This window comes from Dromaius novaehollandiae, chromosome 12 (assembly GCF_036370855.1).
Source record: "Dromaius novaehollandiae isolate bDroNov1 chromosome 12, bDroNov1.hap1, whole genome shotgun sequence".
Taxonomy (NCBI): Eukaryota; Metazoa; Chordata; class Aves; order Casuariiformes; family Dromaiidae; genus Dromaius; species Dromaius novaehollandiae.
Genome location: NC_088109.1, coordinates 26,402,605 through 26,416,749, shown reverse-complemented (window position 1 = coordinate 26,416,749; position 14,145 = coordinate 26,402,605).

The following is a 14,145-nucleotide window of genomic DNA, read 5'->3' as shown; positions in this document are numbered from 1 at the left end:
ACAGCTACATTATCTTGGAGCCACTATTTCTTTGTGCCTTGAGACTGCTGGATGAAGAAGATTCATGTCTTTACAAATATTTTTCTGGGTATATGGATATGAGGAACAGTGAAAGCTATATCATGATTTAGGTGTTTTTCCATCTGCACTTCACTCTTTCTTAAAAAGAAATTATGTGGAGGGAACACATGACTCTTGAACATGAAAAAGGCACTTGGAAGATGGTAAGAAATGGACAAACATTTTTGCGCTGCCACCTCTTTAGGAAAGGTGAGATGGAAGAGGAAGAGAGCCTGGGGAGTTCTGTGTACGCAAATTAGTAATATTACAAGGAATTTTTATTCTACATTTAGGCAGGATAAAAAGAGGAGCTGATAAGAGATTTAGGTACCTTCAAGGCTGTCACCAGATGGGAAGAGCGCACATACCAGCATGTACAATTTCTGTGTTTTGGTTGGTTGAATGTGAGTGCATCCATAGGCAACAAACTTCTACTGCCCAAGAGAAGAATGAAGAGTGGGGATTCAGGTTAGGTGTCAGGAGGGACTGAGTTCACTTTGGTACAGACAGCTAAGAAATGCAGTTGTAAAGCAAATTGTTCTCTAATGTTGCCTGTTCATTAGATCCAATAACAACATTTCCCTCTTCTGAACAATTCCCAAAGCATTATAAAGGCATTTAGTACTTTCACCCCCATTTTACAAATAGAGAGAACTAGAGAAAATACCATTTTAAATATAAAAATGCTGTGAAACCTTTCTTGCTTTTTTACCTCCCCCCCCCCAAAAAAAAAAAGAAAAAGAAACTAAAAGATGTTGGAGTCTGGCTATCTTTGTTCCGAGTTTGAACATGTCTATTATAATGGGATTCCTGTTCTTGACCATTGCTTCTACAGAAAAACAAGAACTATGCTCTCTGCTCGTATTTTATATTAACAGCTTTGAATTTCCACTATGTGAATTCTGCCCTAAAACAATTAAAAACCCAAACGACATGATCGGACTTCTTGGTTTTCTCCTCTTGAGTGCTTGACAGGAGATTGAAAAGCGGGGCATCTGAGCAAACTGCACCCAGGCTAGTCACTGCCGAACCTCCTTAACGCAGCTCGGGAGGAGGCAGGATCTGGCCCTTGCTCCAGCGTGTGATCGCAATCTGCCTGCCAGATGGGAGCTGCCTGCAAGGCCCAGCTGGAAAGCTTTTGGAGCAGGAGAGGAAAATCTGCGACGTTTTTTCTCTCCCATTCCCTCTCAGTTGTGTTTATTCTAAATTCTGGCAATTGCTGCTTGAATCTGTGGCTCGATTCCTTGCACGTGCCCTGCCACTTGACTCCCCTCCCTCCCCGGCAGCCTGAGCAGCCTTTTCTTCAACCTCGTTTGTTTCTAACACTGGTATCAGGAAGGTGCCTGCTTTCAGTGTGGTTTCCTTCTGTTTGGGAAGTGCTGTGCACAGAGCATCATGGTGAGAAACAGCAATGTGTAAATGCTGCATTTTCTACTGTTTGTTCTTTGCCAAATACAGCAGCTCCTCAGGCCCTTGGTACTTGCACGTTTCCCATGGTAAGTTGTAGAGAGGTAATGTGGCTTCATAGACCTGTGGGTAGACATGCCTTCCTCTTCTAGGAAAAGAAATAATCCAGAATAAGCCATATGTTTACTACTAGATCTTCATATCCTTAATCATTTTTTAAAAGATGGTATCATTAAGTGAATAAGATGAAAAATCAAAATTAATAATTAAGACTCCATTCCAAGCCTACAGTCACCATTGGAGCTCAAAATATTGCTCATGAAGTAACACTGATCTGAACGAATTTTCTACACATTTACGTGCTTTTTTTAGGCTGGAATCAAACTCTTTGTGTGTTCTGGTTACAACCATTCCTGTATTATTGTGCTGTGAATTATTGTGTGGATGCTCTTTTTAAGGAGATACCTGAATGATTACATAACAAATCCTACAATGCTGCATTTCTAAAGAGATTAAGGGGAGATGCTTCCTGAACTAGATACTGTTGAATTTACTTGGTGAAATTAACTGTAGGGAATCTGGTTTTCACTTGAGACCCAGCTATTTGGCATTAAATTAGGAAGGTATTTGAAAGTGAAGCTGGGAGAGTTATATAACTCCACAGGGAGTGGTTGCTAGAACTAACTCCAGATTTAAATTTTCTCACTGTGTTTCTCCAATTTAGTAATTTGTTTGTTCTATATCCATGACTACATGGCTGTGAGAAGCACACATTTTTCATCAAATCTGGCTCGTATGAAATATTTGCAGTCTTCCCAGTAATTCCTCATTTGCTGGTTTCCAGGACTGTCTGTATCAATCCTCTAGCAAGGCCCCACCAACATGCCTCGCTCTTTACTTGAAGGAATTTCTGAAGTGGTTTGTCTCTAGCTACAAAACAACGAAGCTGTCGGTACTGGTCTTGCCTTTCTCGGTCTGTGAGAAGGGTTGCCTGTGAATCAAAGACTTGTTATTCTGGAGTTATGAAACTTGCTAGGTCTTCAGACTCGCTTCATGCAGTCAGTTACCCTTTTGGAGTAAGGAACTCAATTTCCTGCTGATACAGGTCATTTGTCCCAATTCATATCTGTAAGATTTTGTTTGGGACAGTGTAAAATCGCCCCACAGAGTTATACCTATGTGTTTTTATAGCTTTTGCTCTTTGCCTTGGTAGCTAGTTAAGCTTCTAATGAATGCTTTTTTATTTTTGGCAGAATTGGTCAAATGCTAATGAAAAGGCTGCATTCATCACTTTGTGATCGCTGTGTCTTTCCTTTTCCCCACATCGCTTGTATGAAAGGATGGACCTTACAGCTCAGGAGTAATTTATTTTCCTATTAGGCAGGTTGTTGCTATTATGTTGTCACTACTGCCCATCTACTGATCTCCTTAGAGCTAATTAATATTTGTAAAGCAGTTTGAGATTTTGGATGGAAGAAGTGCAAATGGTGACAGTGATCTATGTTTTAACAGTAAATGCTGAACCAGTTCACTGTAAGAAAATTTCTTGTCATAATTGATTTAACTTGATAAGCTCAGTGAAGAAAACACTATTTAAATAGTAGCAAGTAGAAATGCTTCCTAAGAGCTTGTCTGTGTTGTGCTTTTCACACTTGGTGGTAATCATCTTTTTAACACCGACAGGAAGTGCCTTGTCTCTCTCTAGCTTTCTGATCCTGTTATGCTAGTCACGTACAATAAAAAATACCTGTGTTCTAAGTTCTTCTGCAATTCAAGTACATCCTACAACTACGTGGCTCTCCAGCAAGAGATCCATTCTTTTCCTATATGAAAAATAATAACATATCAAAAAATTTATGAATAATTCTGTCAGCCATTAAATTAAATAAAAACTAGTTCTTGTAAGGATTTCTTAACTTGATGTACAGATAGTTACTGATGTCACGAAGGGAAAAAGATGTGCTTCTTTTAAAAGTGAGTTTAAGGCATCTTGATTTTTGTGCTACAGATTGGATTATTATACTTCTGAGGGTTTGGGGTGGCACCGCTATTGAGAAGAGATAAAAACTTTGCTAAAGAAACTCTTGGTATTAAAGTGTAATAGGAAGTAGGAGAAAAGAGGAAACGACTGTTAACCCTGTTAAAAGTAGTGACCAAGCTTTGTAAGTGAACATACTTTTGGAGAGTTTAAATCTCAGAAGTTTTATTTAATAGTTTTTCTTTTGTTTGCTTGGTCAGTTCTGGTATGTGTGATACACCTGTGTTTTTAGGGGACTAACTTCCCTGCATTCTGGTGACGAGCGCAGCGAAGAACTACCTGCTGGGTTGTGCTGCAGTCCGTCACATATAGCTTCTATCGGCTGTCAGTTAGTTCATGGGGTAAGTCACATTTTAGGAAGTCAAATTTTGGGAAGTCACTAGTCTTCCTGAATTTGCAGCTTTCCTTGCTCAGGGATCCCTTACTGCTTTCACTTCATAGCAATGTATGGGGGGTATCAGTCACTATTTCTGCTGACCTGGTTCGTTTTTAACCTGAATACTTTGTGAACTGGAACTGTTTTGCATGAGACGTGACAGCTGGGGGAATAAGGATCAACAACTATTCCTCACACAGAAAATTTAACTTAAGTTAAACCTGAACTGCGCATGCATAACAAGTCATTTGTGGATTAGTGGTACCTAATTTTGCACAGAATATCTTAGAGCAAAAATGCTGCAGTGTTGAGGCAGAGCTTTTATAAAATGTTTTAAACATTTCCAGTTGAATGGCTGCAGTGTTTTGCCTGCTGTTCTTATGTGGCCTGGCTCAGGTTTGCCAGTTACAAAACTAGCGATATTGCTGAGTGATTTTTTTCTCAGGATATAGTGCTCCCTCTGCTCTGGCCCAGGTCCATGCTCATACAGCATTTTCTCTATTAGGCTGCAGCAAGTGCTGAGGCTGGTGTCAGCTCAATTTCCTCCTCTTAAGCGTATGCCAAGGGCTAGATGCCAAAAGCTGGCAGTGAAACAGCACTGAGAAGAACCTAGACCAGGAATGAAAGGGGATGTGGGAAGGATGCCAGGGCTTAAAGAAATGGGATAAAGCAGCTGCCATGATGGTGACTGAGAAAGAACTGCATCTCCCAACACTGTTTTCCTTAGCCTGTTAGAAAGGAGAGGAACTGTTAAAGCTAGATACAACTTTTTGTCTTTTTCTGTGACTATTTCTGGCCTATATGCATGTCTGCTTAGGGAAAAACTAACCAAAATACTGAACAAAACCTCTGTGAAAACACTCTGTTCCACACACACATTGTGCACTGAGAAGAGGGCAAGAAGATGATGAATAATAGATGACAGGATTGGTGATATTGTTTAGTGACTGTAGAGGGGTCTGCCTATGCGGCGATGGAGATACTGTAAGAACCTGCGTAGATCAGTACTGCTGCCTGGAAATAGGAGTCTTCAAGCTCGACTGTAAACAAGGGAGAGGGGATTGGGTCTGTTCTTTGGCCTGTGACATGAAAACAGCTGTATGAGTAGTCCATATAGTTTCATACTTTTTTTGATGTGACTAATGCCTGCTTGAAATGCATTTCCTTCTCCTGAGCTGGTGCCTCTTCTGAACTGCTGTCAGATACTGTGTCCACATTGCATTGCATCTAAGGGCCTCCTTCTTCGAGGATGCACTTTAATTATTTTAAAAAGCTGATTTTGAACCTTCTTAGAACAACCACAATTAAAAGACTGAGAGGTCAGGACCCTCACACCCATGTCCTGCACCCTCTTCAGAAAGATGCTGTTGCTTCTCTTCCCCTTCCTTTCCCCCTTGCGACGGGGAGAAGAAACAAGGCATTGCAGGTGGACTAGGGGAGCCTGCTTCACACCGCCTGCTCACGTTTGTTCTGCTGAAAAGGCAGAGAGGATTTCTGCTGAAGTCTGGTAGTTTCTTGCTGTAAATACAAACTGATACGGAATTCGCAATAGCACAGCTATGTAAACCTGGGAAAAGCAGAAGAATTCCTATAAAAACAGTCAACAGTACTGAAAACCTATGTGGATGATTTACTTGCATAACAGGCTATGCCCCCCTATGTTTATTACCCTTTTGAATGAATTTATAAGCACCTTTGTATATTTAGTTCTATCTGATTGGTGATTTTAATTCAGCAAACAGTATATGAAGGACTCCTTTTAATAATATCTAAGTAAGGTGAATTGATTTCTCTGGAGTGAGAGGAAGGTAGCATTTTTCTGGAATGCTATGGAAGCTTATGTGTATTTTAAAACAGATGCACACACAGGTCTGGAAAGCAGCTTAAATCATAAATTGGCATGCAGCAACTGAAGTGGAGAATGGAGCTGGAGACATGAAAAGGAGTATAGCAAAACCCTCTTGCACACAGAATGGGCTGTAGGGCTAACCAGCATTAGTGCCGATACATAGCACAGGGTTTCCTCCCTCTACTGAGAGAGAAATCCTTAGGTTACGAATAATAGTTATAACAGAGGCTGAAAAATATTTGTGTGACTAGTGGTTTGATTGTGAAAATCACCGTACTTTCATGTTCCTTGGATGTGCCCATCCCCATGTGGAAAATTCACTTTGGCCCCTCGGAGCAGGAGTGGCTCGGTTTAGCATTAGGAGAGGTGCAGGCTATGGGAGATGAAATCCACCCCGTGAGAACGTGGCCGAGGCACGCGGTGAGACTTTCCCCGGCTCCGATCCCGGGGGGCTGCGGCTCTCCTCGTGTACCGGTCCGGCTGGCACCGCCGTGAGCCCGGCAGCCTGTGGTGCCGTGCGGGGCACGAGGGGCCGGGCCGCTGGTCCGAAGGTGGCCCTGGTGGCTGCACCCCTCGCAAGCTGGACGCCAGCAAAGTCCTGGGGCAGAGGACGCGTCGAGCCTCGCGTCCCCGTGAGCAAACAGGCTGTGTTGTCCTCGGCACCGCTGCTGACGCCGCGGGTTAGACGTGAGCACAGCCTTTGCACGGCCTCTGGGCGAGTGTGCACGCAGATGGCAGAGCACGGGCTTGCACGTGTTTCCCACTACTCTGCGGCCTTTGGTGGTGTTGCATCTAATGTACGTTCCTTAAATGTTTTGGAGTACTTGCCCCGTAATGTAGGATGATGTGTTTACTGAAAAGAGAGATGTTTTTACAGAGATAGCTAATTTGATGTCACACCTCTGCAGTGCTGTGAAATACCAGCGGAAACAAGACATAGTTCTCAAACTTCATGCACGTAGTCAAGGTCACTGCCGTGTTTTCTACTGGTAAGATGAATAAAGAAATCCATTTGCTGTCTGTGAGGCTGAAAACTAAAATATGTGTGCTGTGTCTCTGCTTGGACTTTGGAGATAGCTAATCCATCTTTTGTTCTTGATTTTTAGAGAGGTCGGTGCCTCGATTTCTGGGCCACATTTTTGGAGGGCCCAAACTAAATGGAGCTTTTTAAAGTACTGTAGTCCTGGGGTCACTGCTGTGCCTTGGGATTGCACTGCCATTGCTTTACGTAGCCTGTTACTTTACACTGCAGAGGTTTTTAAAATTCAGATGAATTAAAAAGACGAATAAAAAAATAGCAGCACTTCTAAGGAGAATTTTTCAAAATGTTCAATGTTTGGTCTAAGTCATGGTACCTAAAGGGAAGACTCGCACCGAACAAGGAAATCCCTGCCGAGTGCTTTGGCAGGAACGCCCTCCGCATGCTCGTGCGAGTACCGAGCAGGGAGCTGCCCTGGCGGGTGCGAGCAGCCCAGAGCTCGCTGCGGCGCGGCCGTCCCGGGGCAGAGGCACGGGGATGGCCCAGCAGAGCTGCTGGCGCTGGGAGAGAGGATTCAGCTTGGGGCTGGGTGCCGGTTTGGTCCGGGGCTGGGCTGGGCTGATCTCTGGAGCACCGCACGAGGCTGGGGTGGCCTGGGGTCTGGGGACGCGGGGCGTCCCGGAGCTCGGGCGTCCCGGCACGGTGCTGTGTTTCCCCGGGCGATGCCGCACGCGGCCCGCGCTCAGCCGTCGCGGCGAGGACCAGCAACGCGTGCGGCCGTGGCGGCACGGGGCGCCTGGGCAGCGCGACACGAGGGAGCTGCTCGACCTGAGCTGGTTGCTGTTTCAGTGGGTTTGGTGCCTGGGCGGACCTGCGCCTGGCTGGGCGCTGTGCCGTGAGCAGAGCCGGCAGGGCAGGGGAGCGGAGAGGAGGATGGGGAGGAAGCAGGGCAGCGCTCCCCTCCCGGCAGGGCTGTGCTGCAGCCCGCTGCAGAGCCTGCTGTAAGGCTGCTGACGGCAGCGACTCTGCTCCGAGGAGGCACCGGCTCCTGGACGCTTCTTGTGAAGTAACGAGCACCTTCGCTATAAGCCATTCCCCCAGCAATGCAAAGTCTGGCATCCTTGTGCTCCTGCGCCCGGCCGTTCAAACCACGGCACCTCTGACTCGGCCTTTCCTTCTAAGGCTGCTACTCCGAGCATCGCGTTGCTCACTTTGTGAGGGTGGTCTTTTCTCTTAAGCCTGAAAAACACAGATACCAAAAGTCCACAGTAATTTTTTTATTCTAGCATTATTTAACTGGTAGCTTTTCTCCTACTGTGTACAGTCTGCTATTTTGTGACAAAATATCTTTTGTCCTCTTTCTCTTTTCCTCCTTGAGGCATTTGAACTTCTGTATGTTTAGGCATCTGTGAATCTATATGCGTTTAATAGCTAACATGTATACCACTGTTACTGTGAAACAGATTTTTCTTACTGCATTGATTAGAGGGAGGGGAGGAGAAGGGATATACCATAATGTTGGGCACATGAGAAATTAGTCTTCAGTGCCAACACAAATTAGTGCAGCTTTATCTGAAGAGCTGTTGTGGCCGTACCTAGAACGTGCTGGGACGTTCCTGACGTCGTTCGAGCCCCATCAAAGGCCATCGCAGGAGGAACTGGTCTGTCGTGGGTGGCAGAGGCGCGATGCCCACAGCTCTGTTTGGGGCAACACGCGGCTCGTTGCAGGTGACTTACGTGACTTACGCTACTGTAGTAAAATGCCCCTTCCTCTATGGTGAACTGTATACCCAAAGGGGCATCTTTATCAGAACGACTCCATCGATTTTAGGCCCTCCTTCAGCACTGCCGTGCTGCTCTAGGATCGAGACTCTTTCACCTCACACTGGCAGAGCTATCTGGCAGAAGTGCATAGTGCAGATCAACCCTGACTCTCTTTAAAGAGGAACGATCAGCTGTTCTAGCCCCAAAGCAGCAGCTTTATTAGGACAACTGAAAAAAACCTGTGCTTTATCAGGCCCCCGTATCCGTGATGCGTTTTTGCTGAAGAGGCACAGCAGTGGTACTTTTAGCGTAGGTTATGACTTGCCGTTAGAGAGAAACGCCAAGAATACCTGCAGTAAGTTTTACGAGTTGGAAGACAGCCTAGCTTTTCTTCAGCCAAATCAAATACTTTTGGGTTGTAAGAGCATATTAGATTCTCAAAGGCCTTCCTCAATATACGTCTGAAACTGACCCAAAGCCGACTGAAGTCAGTGGGAGATGATCTGTTGACTTCGTGTGGCTTTTGATCCAGACTCCAGTGGTGCCCTGAAACGCGGCTGTCTGTAGCATCGCCCGGCTGCAGCTGCTGAGGAAGCATTAAGCTGCACAGCTTGGTGCTGGCTGCAGCTCTCGGTTCTCTCTGAGCTTTTAACCAGTCCTCCTCTCTCAGGCATCCTCGTGTATTTTCCAGTGCAGTTTTGCAGCTGCTGACCCAGAAATGGGTAGCTGCATAAGGAACAGACCGGCCCTCTCAGGACTCGCATAGATTTGGGTTTTGGGGTGACCAATCAACAGCTGCCGTTGATCAAGTGATCTAATTAGTCTTGCCCAGCCTTTGGGTTCTGATCAGGTTTCCTCTGTACTTTTTCACTACTTCCGTAGGGGAGTTTCACCCTCCTTGCATCTTGTCTTTGAAAGCAGCTGTGTTACCTAGTCAGACCATCAGCTTTAATTCTGTTTAGTTCTAAAGAAAACCTATGTTCAGACAACAGGAAGGAGGGGAGGGATGAGGGAATGCTACTGAGGATTGTGCCATCCTGTAGCTGTTTTTTTCTGCCTAATTGTGGCACAAACTTGGAATGGAAGCAGTTGTCACTGCAGAGGCATTTGCTTGTTTGGAGGGAGGCTCTCAGTGGGTATTAACTACAAATGTTGTTTACAGTGAATGAGCAGGGAAAGCCGAGAAGTTTGCAGCTCTGTATTACACTCAGAAAACATTCCCCAGCTCCTCAGTTTAATTTTTTCCCCTTGCAGGTTTTGTCATGCTGACTTTCATAACACCCCGGTTATACCTTAAGAATTTGAAGATGCTGATGTGTCAGAGTAGGTCTGGTTTTGCTCCCCAAATGGGATCATATCCAAGCAGAAGAATTTAAAAAATGTGTCAAATTGGCCCTGTGTGGGAGTTTATTGTGAAATGCAAAATTAAGGTTCTGGTACACACCTGTGTTACTCCAGCTCCATGAAGGTGTAGTTTCCAGTGAGCTGAGTTACATCTGTATGAAAATAGAGTATAGCACGATGTCAAACTGTGGCATAGACTGGGGCAGTTTGCATTTCACTCTAAATGGGACCTGTGCTGCGCTGGGGGCCAAGGGCCTTTGCTGCAGGTAGTTGGTTGTTTTCAACTTCACCTCTGCAGCTCTTTTCTTCTTTTTCTTGCATTACCTCTCTCATCTGTCATTCCATGTCCTTCTTTTCCTCTTTCCTTCTGTTTAGCTTTCTCTCTTTTTCTCACCCTTATTAAGCCAATCAATCACAGTGGGGTTCATTTGTGGACCTCACCATGTAATAGTGGTAATAATTACAAGTATTTTCCTTCTCTCTCTCTCTCTCTCTCTCTCTCTTTCTTTTTTTTTTTAAACCATGTGAAAATACAAATATACAGGCCTATTACATTTATGGCTTGCACAAAGGGTTCGCTTTGCTCTACAAGGAAGTCTGGGTGTCATCTGTGCCCTAGCAGAAGGCAATGTTTTAGGGGGAGAAAAATTAACAGATATTGCTTGTTGTGATGGTGCAGACTGAACAATCTTCAGTCAGCCTGTGCAGTAAACCCCTGGAGAGCCAGCCCTTGAATGTGCAGGCTGCTTCCCTCTTCACACTGGCTCTTCAGCTCATATAGCTGTGATTATCCTAAGCTACTTTGCATTCAAGTGAGCTGATGGAGGAAATCAGTAAATCCCTGTCTGATAAATTAATTCTGAAGCCAAGAACTTTAGAAGCAACTTCTAATTGGGAGTGCTGCTGTTTTCCTGTGTGCACCGGGTAGCATATAATCCATAGGATGAAACATTCATGAATAATGCACTGAATCCATTTCTTTTTGTTCAGCCTGAGTTCCTAAAAGCTCATTCCTCTAGTCAAGCAACTACTAAACTTGTGGTACCTCGGATATTATAACCAAACCTTTCAAGCTCTTGGAGCTGCTGAAGTGCACGGCCGGATCCCGAGGTCTCCGTGATGCCGCTGTTCCCATCGGACGGGTGTCAGCGGCCGCTGTAGGTGCCTGGCCGCGCGTGCAGCCAGTTTGCCTGTTGTCACCGACTGAGCAGAGCGGGGCAGGGGAGGAGGGAGCCTTTGCCGTACAAAGTCACATGTATCACCCGTGATTATTTGATTGTGGAGCGTTAGGAGCTTGTGTGCCTTAATTTGCTTCTAACTATGAAAAGAGTATTCCTCTGATCACTACGCTTGGGATATATCCACACCGCGGAGTGGTATAGCTGGGCTGCCTCAGATACTGTTAGTTTGGCTGCAGCACCAGGGACATCGGCATGGGCTGTAAACACTGCGTAGGACTTGGCCACACTTACTGGGGGTGGGGGAACAAAGCTGTGGCTTATTCCAGGACGGATTTGGGGAATGATGGGAAGGCTCTTGCACAACCCTGCCCCAGACGCGCCTTTCGGCAGCGTGCAGCTTGCTGAGCTGGCTGCAGTCGCTGCCAAGCGGCTCGGCGCCCCGGGAGCGCAGTGCTGCACTGCGAGTCGCTGCGCATCAGAGCTGTGCCGCCGCGTCCTTTGCTGTTCGGCACAGCTTGCTGCCAGCCCTTCTGAGCAACCGGAGGCTTCCCAGTTTGCAATTGCTCTTGGATTCTGCTAACACGTACTTTTCTGCAAAAACTCGTATTTGTACAAACGTATCTGTTAACATAGTGCTGTTTGCCACAAGGAGAAGAAAGGAGTGAACGCCGAAGCAGCCAACGCTTGCGTTCTGTAGTCTCGGTGTGCAACTGGCGGGTTGTTTTAGATGATGACGCTTGGTAAAGACATTTCCTTCCTGATTCAAGACGGGAGGAGGAAACATCATGCAGGTGGAAGCCACCAAAGCCTCGCTGCACAGCGAGGGGGCCTTTAACCTCGCCCTGCCTGGCCCCCGGCTCGGGAGGCGGCTGTTTCACGCGACGTCAGGGCGGCCGGGCCGCTAGAGGGGGATGCTGCATGCGTTTTGCTCGCGGAGCTCACGGCTCTTGACCCGCTGGGGAAGTGTTGGGGGCCGGGGGTGAGCCCCAGAGAGCCTCGCTGCCTGCTGCGCCTTTGCCCTCGTCCCCGCTTCTGCCGGACGGGACCGTGCGCTCCCGCACGGCGGCTGGGCGCTGAGCCTCCCTCGCAGAGGCAGGCGCGTGTGTCATTTCACGCCACCAAGCTCGGGTACCGCTAGCGGTCTTGCCATCGTGCAGACAGACCCTGAGTTTTTACTTGGGCTGAGGACGGTTGCCTGCCTCCTTGTTGATTAATATTAATTACCGTGCAGCTGCTCTGTGTTGCTTTAACAACCACGGCTTTGAGACTGAGAGATGTGTTTGCGGGGAAGGAAGGTATTTGGTCTGCAGAAGTGATGCGAGGGGACAGGAGTGCACACCGGAGAAGAGTGTGCTGGGGGCCTGGGTAGAGCCCAGGCAGAGAAGTGGGCATGGGAGGTGAGAGGATCACACGGAGCTCCTGCCATCGACTGCCTCAACACGAGCATGCTTACCCAGCCCTCTATGGTGTTTATGTGGATGATAATGCTGAAATTTCTCTGTTTGATCCCCTTCTCCTCTTTCCTGGACCTTTCTCATGTTCTCTCCTTTATTGACACCCCTTACTGTCCTAACCAGTCTGTCCTAACAGAAAACCATAAAAAGAAGGTAGTCTCCTGCATTTTAACAGAGATGAAACTTAGTTTACGCAAACGAGCAGGATCCTCTGTGATGTCTCAAAAAGGGGACTGACCATTTTCCTTCCACCCCTTTTGGAGAGCTGTATGGCTGGGCTGCGAGAGGAAGAGCTTCCTACCCCAGCGTGTCTTACTGGGAAGGGGTGCTTAAAAAAAGCCTTCCACGCTGTGATTCAGGAAATGACACTGTCGTGCTGGAATTCACAATGAAGCTGTGAATGCAGTCGGAGCCCGAGGCTTCGCCATGAGAAGGCCCCTTTGGCCAGCTTTATTCAGCCCTAATGAGAGGGCTGAACTCTCCGTGAAAAGCGTGCTTTCCATTTGGCCCCCTTCCTTCATCAGCTGCTGTCACTTTGAACAGAAGGCCCTGAATGCCGCTTCCCTCCGGCCTCTGCGCCTCTCCGGGGCTGCGCTCAGCAAAGGACACTCTGGCCTGCTAAACCGAGTCTCTGAGCCCCCGAACAATGGCGCTTTGTGTGAGCAGAACAGTGAAGTCACAGTTTCCCAGGCTCGCTCTTTCTTCCTCTCTCTCCTCTGCCCCTCTGCTGCCTGGAGATGCCTAGCAATGAGGGGAGCGGCCGCGGGGGCTGAGCGGTGAACAAAAGAGGCGAGGGGCTCGGGAGTCCCTGCGCTGCACAGCGTTCCCTCTCCCCGAGCGTCTGCGTCCAGCTGCAGGTACTTGCAGTAAATTGTCTCAAATGCAACAGGATTGAGTAATTCCGGTGAGAAATGCAAACCCTGATGAAAGCAGGGCTCCGGTGGTAACTTGAAAAGCTTCACAGGCGTGCCTGGCTGTTACAAACCTCAGGGCGGAGGGTGGGAACAGCTTGCAGTCGGTGCTGTGAAGGCGGGGTGATGCAGCGCGTGGAGCTCTGCTGCTCCGAGATGCTCCGCGTGTCCTGCGCCGTGCCGGGCACTCTCGCAGCTTGGCAGCCTGCTGGTTTGGGCCTCCGGTTCCCAGTGCCAGCCGTGCCCCCGGTAGCGGGGTCGGTACTCCGCAGCACTGTTCGGGGCGGTTCGAGGACCTGGAGCGAGGAGCAGCGCAGTGAAACTGAAAAACGGAGAGCGTAGGCTGGATCCCTGCAGACAGTCCGTGGGGATCTATTCTGCTGTGTAATGGTCTCGCGAATGAAGGAGCGCAAGCTCAGTTAATACAGGCACGACGGTTGTGATACCCAGTGAGTTAATACAGGCACGACGATAGTGATACCTCACACAAAGCTTTTCATCGATAGACGTGAAAGTGCTCCACAGACGACAGCGGAAACGTTAAGTCCATTTGGACATGAGGAAACAAGGGTATGCCCAAGATCTCGGTGGCCCAGATCAGATCCCAGCGCGGCCCATCCGCTACCACGCACTCCTCCCCGTGCCTCTCGCTGTGGTCAGACAGCAGGAGCTGCTGCTGGAGATGTGTGGCCCTGGTGAGGCACGGGCTAGCGGAGGAGTAGGTCTTCATCAACTCTTATTTCCATGCGTTGTTGGCAAATAAAATTAAGCATCATGTAAAT